The sequence below is a fragment of the Lissotriton vulgaris genome, unplaced genomic scaffold, assembly GCF_964263255.1.
Source record: "Lissotriton vulgaris unplaced genomic scaffold, aLisVul1.2 SCAFFOLD_3672, whole genome shotgun sequence".
Classification (NCBI taxonomy): domain Eukaryota; kingdom Metazoa; phylum Chordata; class Amphibia; order Caudata; family Salamandridae; genus Lissotriton; species Lissotriton vulgaris.
Window position 1 is genome coordinate 72,963 of NW_028251097.1, and position 15,627 is coordinate 88,589.

The 15,627-nt window shown below is 42.2% G+C and overlaps 1 long non-coding RNA gene across 1 annotated transcript in view; it reads left to right on the plus strand.

Moving 5' to 3' along the window:
- The first annotated feature begins 242 nt into the window (after positions 1 to 242).
- Positions 243 to 15,627, plus strand: part of LOC147663029 (uncharacterized) — a 45,075-nt gene continuing 29,690 nt past the window's right edge. The window contains exons 1-2 of the long non-coding RNA XR_015305442.1: positions 243 to 368; positions 8,779 to 8,853. This is a non-coding gene — a long non-coding RNA (uncharacterized LOC147663029). The remainder of the gene's footprint in view (positions 369 to 8,778; positions 8,854 to 15,627) is intronic.

Below are 15,627 nucleotides of genomic sequence, written 5' to 3' on the forward strand. Positions count from 1 at the left end.
TCATGTCCACACTCTGCATTTGCGCTGTCCTTATCTAATTGTTAATAAGGTAGTGTGAATAGGGACACGTGTATACAATGTTTCAAACTGTTTACTGTTAATTTATTCAATTAGCGCCACAAATGTTGTATTGCTCGGCTACATTTCACTTACCAAAATACCCCAGCACTTTGAATTTCTGATTATATGGTCTTAGTGAAATGTATGTAAAAATATATATATATATATTTTTTACTTTTTCAGCTCATAAGCGCACCTCAACGATTCGCCAATTCAGGGAGTGTTCTGATTGGAAGTCCATACACCCCAAACCAATCGACAATGGTCACACACAGTCACATCACAGAAGCCACCAACTGGATCCCAGGGTAAGAACTTTTTCCTACGTATATGAAATATCCTAGATGATATGCAAATTACTTTTTTTGTATAGGTTGCTTTATTTTTTTGTGATCAAAGGTGCTCCTTCCAGCGGGACAACCCCCATAGCAAATATTTTCTATTTTTTCTGATGTTGTGGTTGTCTATCTGAAACCTACTGATTTATTTACTTTTATGGCTTTATATGCTGCAAGCCAAGACTTTTTGGGTATCACATCGCTCTACATGTATGGATAGATGCTCAAGGGATTAGAACAATGGAAAGCACATCCTAGACAAGAAGTTCTAGTGTGTGACTTTGGTTTCACATTTATCCTCAGTTTACTTAGCATGCCATGACCTTCGACATGGATATAGCACAGGCTGTCATCCCCAATATCTCCCCAAATACCCCCATTTTTACAGAGCTTGGTGAAATGCTGTGAGTCCAGCATTGCCAATACTTAATTTATTCTTTTTTTTACAGCTAAAGAAGCATCACCAAGCTTTGCCTAATACAGCAGGTGTTATATTAATCTCTGATAGATTAAGCTTTTTTTCTTTAATGAGAAATGTCAAGCTGCGCAACATAAACAAGTGAGTTTGTGTTTAACTAGTCTTGAAAGTACGATCCTGTGCAGCACCCCGAGTAGTGCTACTTAGAAAACAGGGGAGAGGCGTGTTAGGGTGTTTGTCCACTATCTTGTAATAAGGCCCAGCTATATTCCCGATGAAGAATAATAATTAGTGGGTTCGGGGATTCGTGAAAATCATAATGACATACCGTTGCCAATTTTAACTCTTTGTTGCTTACATGGCGCCAGAGGCTTCAGCTGACTGACACATAGTAAAAAAAAAAAGCAGGGGGAAGGGTTGTGTTCTGTCTAGATACTCAGAGTTCCTGCAGCTACTGAGAGTGGAGCATTCGCTAAACACTATGTGGGAAAACAAAATGGCTGCCAGCAGGGTGAGTGATGCTCTGTGGGGAGGGAATCCAGAAGCGAGAGCGGGGCATTCAAAGACTCCCTGAGTGGATGCTCTGCAGCACTTTTGAAGTTTCGTGTGACCTCTTCCATCGCAGATGGAGATTGCTGATTGAACTGGCACCAGTGCTGTACTAGGAGCCAGTGTGTCCCAGTGCAGGAAGAAGCAGCAACATCAGGAGTTGACAAATAAAGAGAGCTGCACCTCTCTTCTTGCTCCAGAGAGGGCAAGGTCATAGAATTACAGTGTAATACCCCTACAGAGTCCTGAAATGGAGGTGAAACAGTAAAACAAAAGTAATTTTTTTTTATTTTAACCCTCACTGCCTGCAGCAAAGAGGTGGCTCGCAGTGAAGAGTGCAATGGATCAGAGGCAGTCGATATTACAAAGGGCCAGTGTATAAGAACTGCAGTGTTGAAGACCATCCTTGAAAATCTCAACAAGGTGGAGAAGACATTGTTAGTGAAAGAGTCCAGGTTACAGAGGCTTGAGACAAGAGTAGTGAGGGGCTTATTGCTGACTCAGTGGAGAAGAGGGTGGGGAAAGTGGAAAGAAATAGGGACCACATGAGTTTCAGGTTCAGTTACCACCTGGAAAAACATGGGAACCTGAAGGGCGCACTGCTGTTCTTTGAGGGAAAATATGAAATGCTGCTTGATGCACAATGGACAACAAATGTTAGATTTTTAGGCTACAAAGCAACACCCTATGAGACATTATTCATGGAAGAGGTGCAGGCATTTTGCAAGGAGCACCTTGCCCTACCAGACGGAGAACCCCAAGTGCGAGTGAAGGAAATAATACAGGCTTATATCATGATGTAGAGCAACCCCCAGGAAACAGGGAAAAGGATGTGCTTAATGGTGCTAAATGATTCAGCTCATCGGGACACCAGCCTGAAGAAAGCTGCAAGTTTGGAAGATACTAAAATAAATGGAAGGATTGTGTTGTTCCCTGAATGTGGTGCCCTCTTGCAACACAAAAACAACTCCATGCGCTTTGCACCAATTTTCTGGATATGGTGGCTACAGCTTCCCTGTCAGACTGAAGGTGTTATTGGATGGTAAATCATTTGTTTTCTTTCACAGCCTCAGAAAACCCAGTCATTCCTTGAATCAGAAGCAAGACACCATAGGATCCGTCATGGGCAACGTTTGACTCTGAACTTACTGCTTCGGATCCTGTGTTAATCACACACCATTGTGATACGGCCCGACAGGGAAGATGCTTTCCATAGAGTGGTTGCAGTGAAGAGTTGCGTTTTTACTTGCGTTTTTACTTGCACTCCTTCTCCCTCCTCCTGCATTCCTCCAAAACCTTCTTTTTTTCTTTTTAATTCCCCTTATGTTCTTTACTGTGCCCCTTTTCCTCTTCCATGCTGACCTTGTTCTATTCACGATTGGATAGTCATGGTCTGTAGGCATTTCTCCAAATACATATAAAATTGCTGATACATATGGTACACTCCAGTTATTGAGTTCTTTGATGGACAGCAGCAAAGAACACCAAAGGAGGGGGGGGGGAATGGCTGTGTGTGTGTTTTCACTGAAAAAACCCAAAGGTTACTGGGACGTTCTAGTAAGCTCAGATTTCACTCGTCCACAATTAGTGAAATTCAGCAGTTCTAGTTACCTGACTAACTATAACTTAAGTCCTGGCAATGCACTACTTATGACATCATATATTACATCACTCATGACATGGTCAGTGACATCACTCATGACATCAGCAGTAAGTGTAAGTATTTTGTAAGAGTTTATGATTGTTAAACATATATACTAAGGCATCACAAAAATTACATTTGTTTACTAGGCATACTACTAATAAGTGATACTACTTTTAATATAAATTATGTGAGTGACTGTGTGTATGCTGAGGGAGTGGATGTGTCAGTGGCTATATGGATAATTGAGTGGGTGAGTTGGTGTCAATGGCTGGATGAGTGAGTGTCTGGGTGTATAAGTGTCTATGGGTGAGTGGCTCTTTGAGTGGGTGTTAAGTGAGTTGCTGTATGAGTGGCTGTGGTGAAGAGTGAGTGTCTGTGTGAGTGAGCAGATGTGGGGGTGCTTGAATGGATGTGTGAATGGGTCTGTAAGTGGTTGTGTGGGTGCATGAGTAAATGCTTGTATAGGCGAGTAAGTGGCTGTGTTGAGAGACTAATGGGTGTGTGAGTGGCTGTATGGGTGAATAGCTGGGTGTGTGGGTAGGTGCATGGGTGAGTGTGTGGTGAGAGAGAGGCTGTATGGGCGAGGGACTGGGTGTATGAGTGGTTGTTTTTTGAGTGAGTGGTTTTCGGAGTGCCTGCATGTATGAGTGAGTGGGTCAGTTAGTGACTGTATGCGCAAGTGAGTGTGTGTGTGTGTCTGTCTGTGTGTGCCTGAATGGGTGAGTGACTCCAGGTGTGAGTAGTTGTATTAATGGTGTGTGAATGGCTGTATGTATAGGGGTGTGAGTGACTATGGATGGGTGAGTGGGTGCAGGAGTGGGCGTAAGGATGAGTGGTTGTATGAGTATCTGTATAGGTGAGTGGTTGTGTGAGTGGCTTATTGAGTGAGTGAGTGTGTGAGTATCTCTAGGGATGAGTGGTTGTGTGAGTACTTGCATGGGTCTGCAAATGGGTATGTGAGTGGGTGTGTAAGTGGGTGGGTGTATGCAAGCTTGTTTAGGGGTGTGAGTGGGTGTCTGAGTCATTCTGCTGCTGATGTCATAAGTGATGTAATTTGAGATGTCATCAGTAATGTCACTGCTCATGCCATGAGTGATGTAATATGTGAGGTCATAAGCAGTGCATTGCAGGGGCGTAAGTTATAGTTAGCTCAGGTAACTGTAACTGCTGAGCTTTGTACGAGTGAAATCTGAGCCTAACTACAATGTCCCTGTAACAGTTTTTTTCCAGAGAATGTCTGTTTAAAAAATAATTATATTTCCTAACTATAACCTCCTTGTTAACTTTGTTTTTTACATTGAATTAAAAAGGTCTTTTTAATTCTATTTCCTTAGTATAACGTCCCTGTAACCTTTGATTTTTTTTCATTGAATTTCTGAAGTTTTTTCATTTTATTTCCTAACTATAACCAGTAACCTTTGACAGTGGGTGTGTGAGTAAGTGCATGAGTATCTCAGCAGGTGTGTGAGTGAGTGTTAGTGTCTCACTGGGTGGGTAAGTGGGTGCATGAGTGTCTCAGTGGGTGCATGAGTGTCTCAGTGGGTCTCTGAGTGGGTGTGAGAGTGTATCGGTGGCTTTGCGATGCCTCCAAGAGTGTTGTCAGTAAGTCTGTGAGTTGTTGCATGGGTGTCTGAGTGGGTCTGTGAGTCAGTGTGGGTCTGTGAGTGTGTGAGAGTATGAGTGATTCTGTAAGTGGGTGTATGAGTGTCTGGCTGGGTCTGTGAGTGGGTGCATGAGTGTCTGAGTGGGTTCTGTTTGTTTTCTGCTTGATTTTAGACTTTTTTCTCCTCACTTCTAACCTCTATTTTTCCTCTTTCCGCTCGTTTCTGACCTCTAATTTGCCGGCCGGCTGGAGAAGCACACTGGCACTCTGCTGCTCCCCGTCGACTGATCCTGCCTAGAGCCTCTTCAGTTTCCGTGACTAAGAAACAAAAAAGTGCAGCATCAGGTTCCCGGAGCTGCACGCTAAATGGCCCACTCACTGTCTGTTGTTTATTTGATTTACACAACACGGCCATTCTTATTTATGCATCTCACTGGAGCAGTTTGAGGGAATTGGTTTCCCATTGCTCCAGGATCCTCCTAATCATGACTGTGCGCCTGTTATCTGCTTGATACAAGGATACAGATCCCATCCAGAGGATTGCTGTGTTTCACCAACCCACAGACGGGACTGCTAGTACATTGTCTTTCTTTCATCCTGAAGAGGCCTGCAGTGTCTAGGCAAAAAACCATTGATACCTTCAATTGAGGAGTCTGTTAATCTCAATCGACTTTCAAAGACCTTATTTGACACACAAAAAATATAGAGAGCAAAACTGTCCCTCACATGTGTACAATCTACAGACTGTCTCTTTTATGGACTCTGTAAAAAGCAAAGACTACAGCCATATCTGTTTAAAAGAACTGGAAGACTGGAGAAATAAACTTTCTAGTTGGCACATTTATTGTTTGGTATTTGATATATGTTTTATGTGTCTGCAGCTTAGTGCATTGATTGTCCCTTGTACATGTTTGCTTATTTATTTTATGTGTGTATGTTTAATGTGTTATACAGCATTTGTATAACCAAGACACCTACTCCAGTAGTGAACGGTTGTAGGCTCAGCTAGAAGGTTAAAAATCAATTTGCAGAAATTGTGAATATAGCTCCAGTGATTAATTTATGTAATCATTGGATAACTAACAATACAATCATCCATTCCCGCATCACACCACTTTTTGTTTACACATTGCTGACCTTTATTCAGCCTCTTTCTGTTTGTATCTGACCTTTATTCTTCCCCTTTCGGCTCGTTGCTGACTATTATACTGCCTCTTTCTGCACGTTGATGACCTTTATTTTGTCTTTCTGCTAATTTCTTGCCTTTATTTTGCCTCTTGCTGCTGGTTTCAGGCCTCTATTTAGCCTCTTTCCGCTCATTTATCACCTTTATTTTGCCTTTTGCTACTCGTTTCTCATCTCTATTTTATCTATTTCTGCTTGTTTCCTTGTTTCCGTTTGTTGCTGGACTCTATTTTGCCTCTTTCTGCTTGTTTCTGACCTTTATCTTCCCTCTTTTTGCTTGTTTCTGACCTTTATTCTGCCTCTTGCTGCTCGTTTCTGACCTCTATTTTGCCTCTTTCTGGTCGTTTCTGTTTTTTATTTTGCCTATTTCTACTTGTCTCTCACCTTTATCTTGCCTCTTTCTAATCGTTGCTGACCTTTATTCAGCCTCTTTCTGCTAGCTTCTGGCCTTTATTTTACTTCTTTTTGCTAGCCTCTGGCCTTTATTTTGTCTCTTTCTGCTCAGTGCTGACCTTTATTCTGCCTCTTTCTCCTTGTGTCAGACTTTTATTTTGCCTCTTTCTGCTCATTTCTCACCTGTGTGTTGCCTCTTTCTACTCATTGCTGACCTTATCCTGCTTCTTTCTGCTTGTTTCTCACCTTTATTTTGTTTCTTTATCCTCGTTTGTTACCTTTATTTTGCCTCTTTCTGCTCGTGGCTGACCTTTATTTTGCCTCTTTCTGCTGGTTTTTGACCTTTATTCTGCCTCTTTCTGCCCATTTTGAGCATTATTTCGCCTCTTTCTGCTTTCTTTATCCAGGACTGCAGGGGACCTTGAATGCCCCTGCGGTCCCAGCGGACCCTGCCTCCCGCGGGAGCTGGCATTGCTCTTACAGACTGGGAGCTGCTAAACATGCAGCTCCCTGTCTGTGAGAGAAATTCTTTCGTCTGTTTCCCTGTCTGCTTGAGGTGGGCTGGGAAATAAAGGAAAACTCCACTCTCAGCAAGCTGGAGTGGTTTCATTGCTCGCGCTTGTTGGAACATAATTTACGTTTTCACTGACTTGGCGGGAGCTTTCAAAACTCCCTCCAAGTCAGAGCAAACAGCTGCGTCCCGGAAGTGGCGGTCCCCAAGGCATGTATGGCTCCAGGAGGGGGGGGGGGGGGGGGGGGACGTGTGGAGCCTTCTGTTTGCACGGGCTGCCCCGGGAAGGTGGTGGTCCCCAAAGCCAAGAACGGCCAGGGAGATGTGGAGGGGCGTGAGGCCTCACTCCTTCTTAAAAAAGGTAAAACCCCGGGGAGGTGGAGGTCCCTGGGGCTTTTAGAATCCCAGTAGGGGGTCTGTGTGGCCACCCTCTTTAATTAAAATAAATACAAACAAATCCCGGGGGGGTGGTGTTCCCTAGGGCTCGTAAGAGCCCATAGAGAAGGGTGGGTCCACATGCCACACCCACTATTTATATTTTTTATCCCCTGGGAGTGGTGGTCCCAGGGGCTCAAAGAACCTAAACTTTTTATGAAATGCCCACAGGACCTGGCCAACCCGGGACCCTTTGGAAAACAAGCGTGGGAGCCCTCACTCTTTATTTTTATTTTTTACTGCGAATTTGCGGATATCACAAATTTGCAGTAATTAAATATTTATTTATTTTATACTATGTTGTCCTACAGGTTCCCTCTGGTACCCCCATACTAAGGCTTGGGTGTCAGGGTATTCCTACCCTACCCCATTTTCTTTTCTTCACGTTTTCTTTTGAGACTCTGTCGAAACCAGTCCCAAGATGGCTGCCAACACTTCCTGGTTGAAGTGTTGGCAGTCAATCAGAGCTCTGCTTTTCCCTGCACAAGTTTGTTATTATTTGCGTAGTTGCCACAATTGCAGATATCCTTTTTTTCCCTTAAATTTCTCAACAACTACTGAACAAATTTACACTGGATAGATAACTTGATCTACGAACCAAAATCTTCCATCATGCCAACTTTGGTGTAAATCTGTCAAGTGATTTGGTCTGTAGTCGTGTTCAGAGTTCTTATGGTAAGTAACATGGGAAACAAACTTTTTTCAACCTCCTCCCCCTTTTTCTTGGCCCCCGCTACATGGATCACCCTGCACCTTTCCATTCCCACCAAGAATCACTGGCACACTTATTGGGGAAAATTCATAAAACGGCACCAAAGATATAGTCAAAAACGTTACTCCTCTAGAACATGGTCCTAACTATAAATACTAACTGGTTAACACCAGTAGGTAATATATATATATATACACAGTATTATTCCCGTTTGTGGTGTTCCTGTGCCACCCCTTTTGTGTTATTGGTAGACAGAATGCATTTTTTCTCAATAATGGTCAGTTGCACCCAAAATTGACAATTACAGTAAAGCATTGCTTTCTTTTGGGAAGATTCCTCCATAACATTGTCAGTAATCACTAAATATGTGGGTTTGCTTACTAAGTAATGGACATGTATGTTTAGTTATGTAAGATTTATAGCAAGAACTGTAATTAACGCTAACAGCTAAGTACAAGCCTCCATTTTCGATTGGGATGGTGTTGTTTTGGCCTGCAGACAGACTGTTGAATACAGTTCATAACGATTAAAAAATGACGTCCGGAAGCTGGCTGTTTACTGATTCAGTTTGAGGAGAGGCATACGATAGAGTTGCAGGAGGACAGTATCTTAGAGCTGTCTCAAGAGACACTATGTAGCTCATCTACCATACTGAAATGGCATTGTTGGCACAGACAGCCTAAGCTGTCGTTGTACTTAAAAAATCTGTTTCCATATAAAATAATCATCATATCAGTATCACCAGCACAAAGTTCATGAATCAAAAATAAAATAAATTAAAATACCATTATTGTAAACACCCAGGAAATAGTACAGTAGCATTCACCTTTAAACTACTTACATAATGTTATTGTAAATGCAAAACAATAAGATGACCTAATAAATTCATCCTTTCTTTCCACGTGTCCTGTCTTTTTTTTCCTATTTAGACCCGCTGATCATTCATTACTACATTCATACTGTATACGAACACTGAAACATCCATTTAATCAGACGAACGAAAGGTAGGGCTCATTCTCTGAAAACTGTCAGATACAGCAAAGCTGCAGATGTTTGTTTAACTGGTTCCATTTGTCATTTAACATTTTTTTCATTTTGGTTTTGACTCAAGTTGGGCACATTGCATTAACCCATTTGTTAGCTAAGTGATGAAGGTGCATTCGTGAAGGTCCATTTTTGAAGCATCCATAAAAACCTGGTTATTGAGCCTCAAATTAGTTTTAAAAAAAATCAGATCAATGCTTCATTAGAATATACTTTTTGGGGTCTATTTAAATGTAATCCATTATATGTTTATACGTATACCTCCTGCCAGTATCTAATCTAGTTTGGTTACTTTGACAACATATGTTCCAGTGACCAATTATCTCCTGGGCATTTCAAAGGGGTGGATGGCAAGACCGAAAACGCAGAGTAATTTAGATGAGTGTAGTGGCAGCGTTGGCCCATCTTTACCCACCGCTTCATCTTGACGTTTCGGTCTAGTAAGACTTTTTGGGGAAACCCCAGCTCCCTGAAAGTTATATCTGAAGTCCACCTGCTGTATTCCCTGTGTGTTTTGGGTTAGTGGAAGGTTGTGCCATCGAACCAACGTCTGAAAACAACAGGAATTAAGATAATTGCTTTAACCCCCATCCCCTTTTTTTTTTTCAGAAACATTTTTGTTAAATGTATATATTTTCTTTTTTTACATTTTTTTATTTATGGTTTTTATACATATACATACAATGCACGGTGATTCTGTCATATGGGCAACCATCCTGTGCGGTGCAAGGTACATGTTAAACATTATTCGGATGGTGCCCCTTTTCTGGTTATACAATAACGGTAAACTAGAAAGGAGGAGAGGAAAGTGTGAATAAGTAAAGAGAGCGAGAGTATCCTGTAGACAAAGCGCTCCAATGTAAAATAAAGAGGGATTTTGCTTCGATCACGACGGCTTTGTCGCGTACTGAACTCCCCAGGGAGAAAGAGAGCTGTTAGACCTTCTCCTAACCGCTGCAGTCAAGTTAGTACTCACGAACTGGAAGCACACCTCATAAGCATCCCCATCTCCTTTTAAGAAGTTATGAAAGTTAAAGAACAATCAACTATACGGGTTGGCTTCACAACGCAGCCGTCTGCAGACTTATTGCTACCAAAACTGCAGAACTGGGGTTCTGAACCTTTTGACTCCTGTGGACCCCCACCTAATCAATATTGGAATCTGTGTACCACCACTGAACCATTTTTAGAATCGTGCCTCCACCCCTTCTGAGTCATTACTGGAAGCCAGTAGACCCTGGCTTAAGCGAATTTGATGATTTAAACCTCACAATACACAAACATCCAGAAAAAAGTATTCATCAAACAAATATACAAAAGATGAAATATTTTATTTAATTTACATATATATATATATATATATATATATATATATATATATATATATATATATATATATATATATATATATATATATATATATATATATGAAACATAAAATTTGTAATTTTAATGGAAAAGTAGGGGCTTTTCTAAATGCAACTGAAGCCACACATCTTCCATACTATATTGTCTTTGATGCATGTGCACTGCTCCCTTGAATCTAGCTGAGGACGCCAACTTAATTTTTAGCCTCCAATGAAAAGTTTTTTCACATTTACTGAATATTTAAAAATGTTCCATTTTGCACCTTCATTTATGTACTTCCATCTTTATTTCTGTACTCTTTATTAATTTTTCATCTTCTAAGCAGTTGGGGACCCTAAGTAGGTGCCGTGAACCCACAGTGGTGCGTACATCACAGGTTAAGAACAACTGCTGTATAATGTAGATCGCGTGGACTTTGGCTTCACTCAGATTAGTGCTTTTTGTCACCTAGCTCTATTGGCTTTTTGATGTATCATTCAACTCCTATAATGTGCTTGCTTTGAAAACATGAGGGACAGTTTTTCTGTGAACAGTACACTGAATGATGACACGTTACATTATTTGTCTCATAAATGCATTGTATACATAAAGTAGTCATTTTTGGGGGGTTTTCTCTGCACAATTTAAAAATAATGTTTTAGACAGAATGCAATTTGTGTTGGCCATACGTTGGCTTGTGTTTTTATGCCTTTTAATGCCTTGATGATAAGCATGGTCAACCTAGATAAAAGAATCTATTTTTTGGGAAAATTGCACTCACTATAAAAAGTCCTAGAGTTTCTATCTATCATTTCTTCCCATTAAAGCGGGTGAGGCTGTATCGAGTATTATATTAGCTTATTATACCCAGGCTTTATTTAAATTGGAGAATGGTAATAGAGGCAAATGCAGTGGTATGCCACCCCCGAAATAAACAGTTATCCCATATATTATTATTGTATTAATCCTATATTGTTGTTTTCTATTATCTTTATTAGATAAAACGTTTCAAATATTGTGGCTATCAGTAGTAATTTTTTCACCTACGTTAATATAATCTCTTAAACTACTTAGCTGGTTTCCTTTCTTCAATAGATTTCGAAATTGAGCATTCACAATGCCAATAAATTGATCAGAATTTGTAATACTTCCAGTGAAATCTGCCTACTTTTATTTTATAATAAAAATGCAAAGCACTTGAAGAATAACATTTTGCCCACAAATAATGGGCTTAGTCCTGGCACAGTGGACTTGTGCCTATGTTGGTAGTACATTTCTCTGACATTTTTGGATTTCACACGTTTTCTTAGTAAGCTAGAAATGTCAGAGTTTCCCAGGAAGGATTACGGAATTCTACAATAATTCAACGTGAAGACATTTTCACTTTTGTAGATGCTGCAGATATCCGTTTAAACCTCCATAAACATGCTGTCCAAGTACATTTGTACCTGCTAACTTTTTATTTTCTTTGGTAGGGTGGTGGCGATTTGTTTTAAATTCTTTGTGGAAAAGACAATCCCCTGTACAAGCCAGTTAAAAGGGATGTTTCTTTCCCCTTCTCACCCATGCTGGATCTTTACATCAGCCATTTGCCTTCGTAACTGTCCAACAATGTCATGGTGGAAATGTCTCTAGCAACCGATAGTATACACTCAGAAACTGATGGGTTTATGGGTGTACACCTACTCAGAAAGTTTTGCAGCGTGAATCTTTCTGGATTCACTAGGCTGTGCATTATTCCACCATCTAGTGGTTGGGTCCGTAATTGTAGTCTTTTTTCTCTCTCTTTTTTTTTTTTCAAGGCCCAGTTGGGCGTTGACATACCACAATTTGGTGTCCCTTGTGACGTCGACGTGCTTCCTCCAGAACCTCCCACCTTTGGTAGCCATCTTCAGATTCTTTTTTCCGCTGTTGGGTCTGGATCGTTAGAAGAGTTCCAGAGATTTGGAGGAAGAATCAACGGAAATTTGTTGAAAATCGATAAAATCAAAGTTTTTCATCACACCCGACTACAGGTCAGGTAACCGGGACTACGAAGGAGCAGATTTTCTCACAAGATCTCGACGTTCACCCGAGAATGCGCACACAGGGGACTCCCTGAGCGCAGGAATGGACAAAGGCTTTCAGGGAGCCAGCTGTATGTAAGTCAGTGACCCCGAGAACAGAAAGGAAGTAAAAGCACTCCTCAAAGGACCATGCATGCATTCAGGGATCAGTGCCAGTGGATTCAGTAATTACTGCAACAGCTGGGAAAGAGCCAATGTGCCCACAAATGCCAGACCTCCTCCTGACAAAGAGAGTAGAAGAATGGACCTCACGGGGAGGAAAGTAGAACGGAGTGTGGCGATTCAGTGGCACATCGCCAACTCAAATGCCCTAATCAACAGACACACGTACTAGCACTGGGAGGAAGTGGGGTAACTCCTTAAGCACCTACCGGATCAGTACCAGCAAAGGCTACCCCACCTAGTAGAGAAAGAGAAAAACATGGCGAACACATGTTTAAAGACGGCCTAGGACGCGGTGGAGATGTCCAGCAGGCAGATGATGATTGGGGTGATAGAGAGAAGGTACGCATGGCTTAGGATTTCAGGCTTCAAGCCTGAGGTACAGAACAACATCCTGAACACACCCTTCAACGGAGAACAACGTTTTGGGACACCAGTTGACGAAAAGTTAACTCAACTCAAAAAAAGACAACGAAACTGCAAGGTCCATGGGAGCACTGCAGTTCAGAGGGATGAGAAGGGGTACACCCTCAAGAAGTCCAAATGGTAGGGGAGGCAATCTACCGAGTACCTCGCACCAAACCTTCCAACAAGGTTATCAGGGAAACGACCAGGGCCAGCAGCAATAGAACTGGCAGTACCAGCCACAAGGCCAGTCCTTTCGAGGTCGCTCAAACGGACAAGGACAGGCACGGAGAGAAGGTCAACTACCCACCTCCAAGTGACTTCGCCGAACGGCAAACACCCATCTAGATGTCACCTCTAGGGGGCATCGAAAGAGAAGAAAAGTCCAAAAACTGATTTCACAAAACAGACAGTTCCCCAAACATATAACACCAGTAGGAGGCAGAATAAGGAACTTCCTCCAGGAATAGAAGAAGGTCACAACACACAAATGGATATTAAACATCATACAATATGGCTACTTTATAGAGCTAGAAAAACAACCTCCAAACAAGAGGCCAAACAACTAGGCGCTCTCTGCAAAATAACTTTCCCTCTTGCTAATAGAGGCACAGGAACTGCTCAACAGGGAGGCAATAGAGATAGCGCCGTACAAGGAAAGAAACAAGGAGGTTTATTCCAACTACTTCCTCGTACCAAAAGTGGACGAAACGCTTAGGCCTATTCTGGATCCAAGGTTCTTAAAAAAAGTTCATAAGAACACAAAGATTCAAAATGACATCTCTGCAAGAAGTAATACCCCAGGTACAGGAAAGGGATTACATGGCAACTATAGACTTAAAGGACGCGTACTTACACATCCCATCAACAAAAAACTAAACGCCTACTAAGATTTGTGAACAACAAGACTCACTACCAGTTCACAGTGCTCACATTTGGATTCAAATCAGGTCCAAGGGTGTTAACAAAATGCCTAGCAGCATTAGCAGCACACCTGAGGAGGCAAGGAATACATGTATACCCCTACCTCAACGACTGGCTTGTAAAAGCAAGCTCCTACAGCCAGTGCAAACAACACATCCAGCAGGTGATACAAATTCTAATCCAACTGGGTTTTTCAATCCATTGGGGGAAGTCTTCAATAGAACTGGAAAAGGTGAAGATATTCATAGGGGCAGAGATCAACACCATACAGGGCAAGGTGTTCCCCAGCACAAAGAGAACTTTGGCAATACTGAAGAAGACACGTCTTTACCGCAAGGGGCAAGCTCTGACAGCGAGGTCAGTGAGCAAGCTAATGGGAATGATGGGCGTCATGCATACACTTGGTCCCAAATATTCACCTACACATGAGACCGTTCCAGGAATGGACACCGCAGCAATGGTCACATGCAACAGGGAGTTGGGAAGGTCTAGTGGTTGTCACACATGGAGTGCATCAGGAAATAGTGTGGTGGAACAAGGAAAACATCGCAGGGAAACCATTCACACAGCCAACTCCAACAGTGACCATCACAACAGATGCCTCCCAGCAGGGGTGGGGCGCGGACATGAACAAACTCAAGGAGAGGGGGTTATGGTCACAGCAGGATGCTGTCAAAGACATCAACTACCTAGAGCTAAAAACAGTGTTCCTAGCCTTAAAAGCCTTTCAAAAGGAGCTATACGGAAACAGGGTGTTGATCCAAACAGACAACACAACCACCATGTTCTACATCAACAAATAAGGAGGAACACAATCTGTGGCACTATCAGGGCTACCATAGATAATATGGACATGGGCCATTCCACTAAGAATAGACCTGCTGGTAATACATCTCCCAGGGAAGGACAATGTAGAAGCAGACAGACTCAGCAGGCAAACGTCAGCCTCCCACGAATGGGAGCGCAACCACAGGAAATAGAGAAACTATTTCGGAAATGGGGCACACCGCAAATACTCCTATTTGCAACACACCGAAATGCAAAATGCCAACACTTCGCATCCAGACAACCAGACCATCGGTCCAAAGGGAATGCGCTATGGATAAGTTGGTCAAAGACATTTGCATAAGCTTTTTCCCTGATGCCAACTGATACACAGGGTACTCAACAAATGCAGGATGAGCAACATGAGACTAATACTAATAGCACCTCAGTGGGCCAGATAGTCCTGGCTCTCACAAATAGTAGAAATGGCACAAGCACACAGACAAAGAGAAAGGGCCTGTTAGCAATGCAGAACGGAATGGTGCTACACCCAGAGCCAGAGAGCCTCAGCCTTGCAGCATGGCTCCTGCAGACCTAGAATTTGTACACCTCAAACTACCAGCAAGCTCAATGGTTGTGCTCAGGGAGGCAAGGAGACCTACCACAAGAAAATGCTACTTAACAAAGTGGCAAAGATTCTCCGAGTGGTGCATTAGGGAGAAACTACAAAGGGAAATTACAAAGAAATCAACAGCACTAAAAAACTTTACGCATCTACCACAAAGTAAACTAAGCTACACATCCCTAAGGGTGCACTTAGCGGCAATAATGGCTTACACAAGAGAAGAAACAGGAAAGTTTCTTCACCTCCCAAGTAGTAAAAAGATTTCTAAAAGGGGCAAAGAGAATTGCACCTCCAAACAGAATGCCAGCACCAGCATGGAACCTAAACGTAGTGCTAACTCAATTGATGAAATAATTAAACAACAGGGGGTGGTGATGGACAGAGTTTCTGAATTAAGCAGAATACTCTCACCCAGTCAAGAGATCAGGGCTTAATCCAAC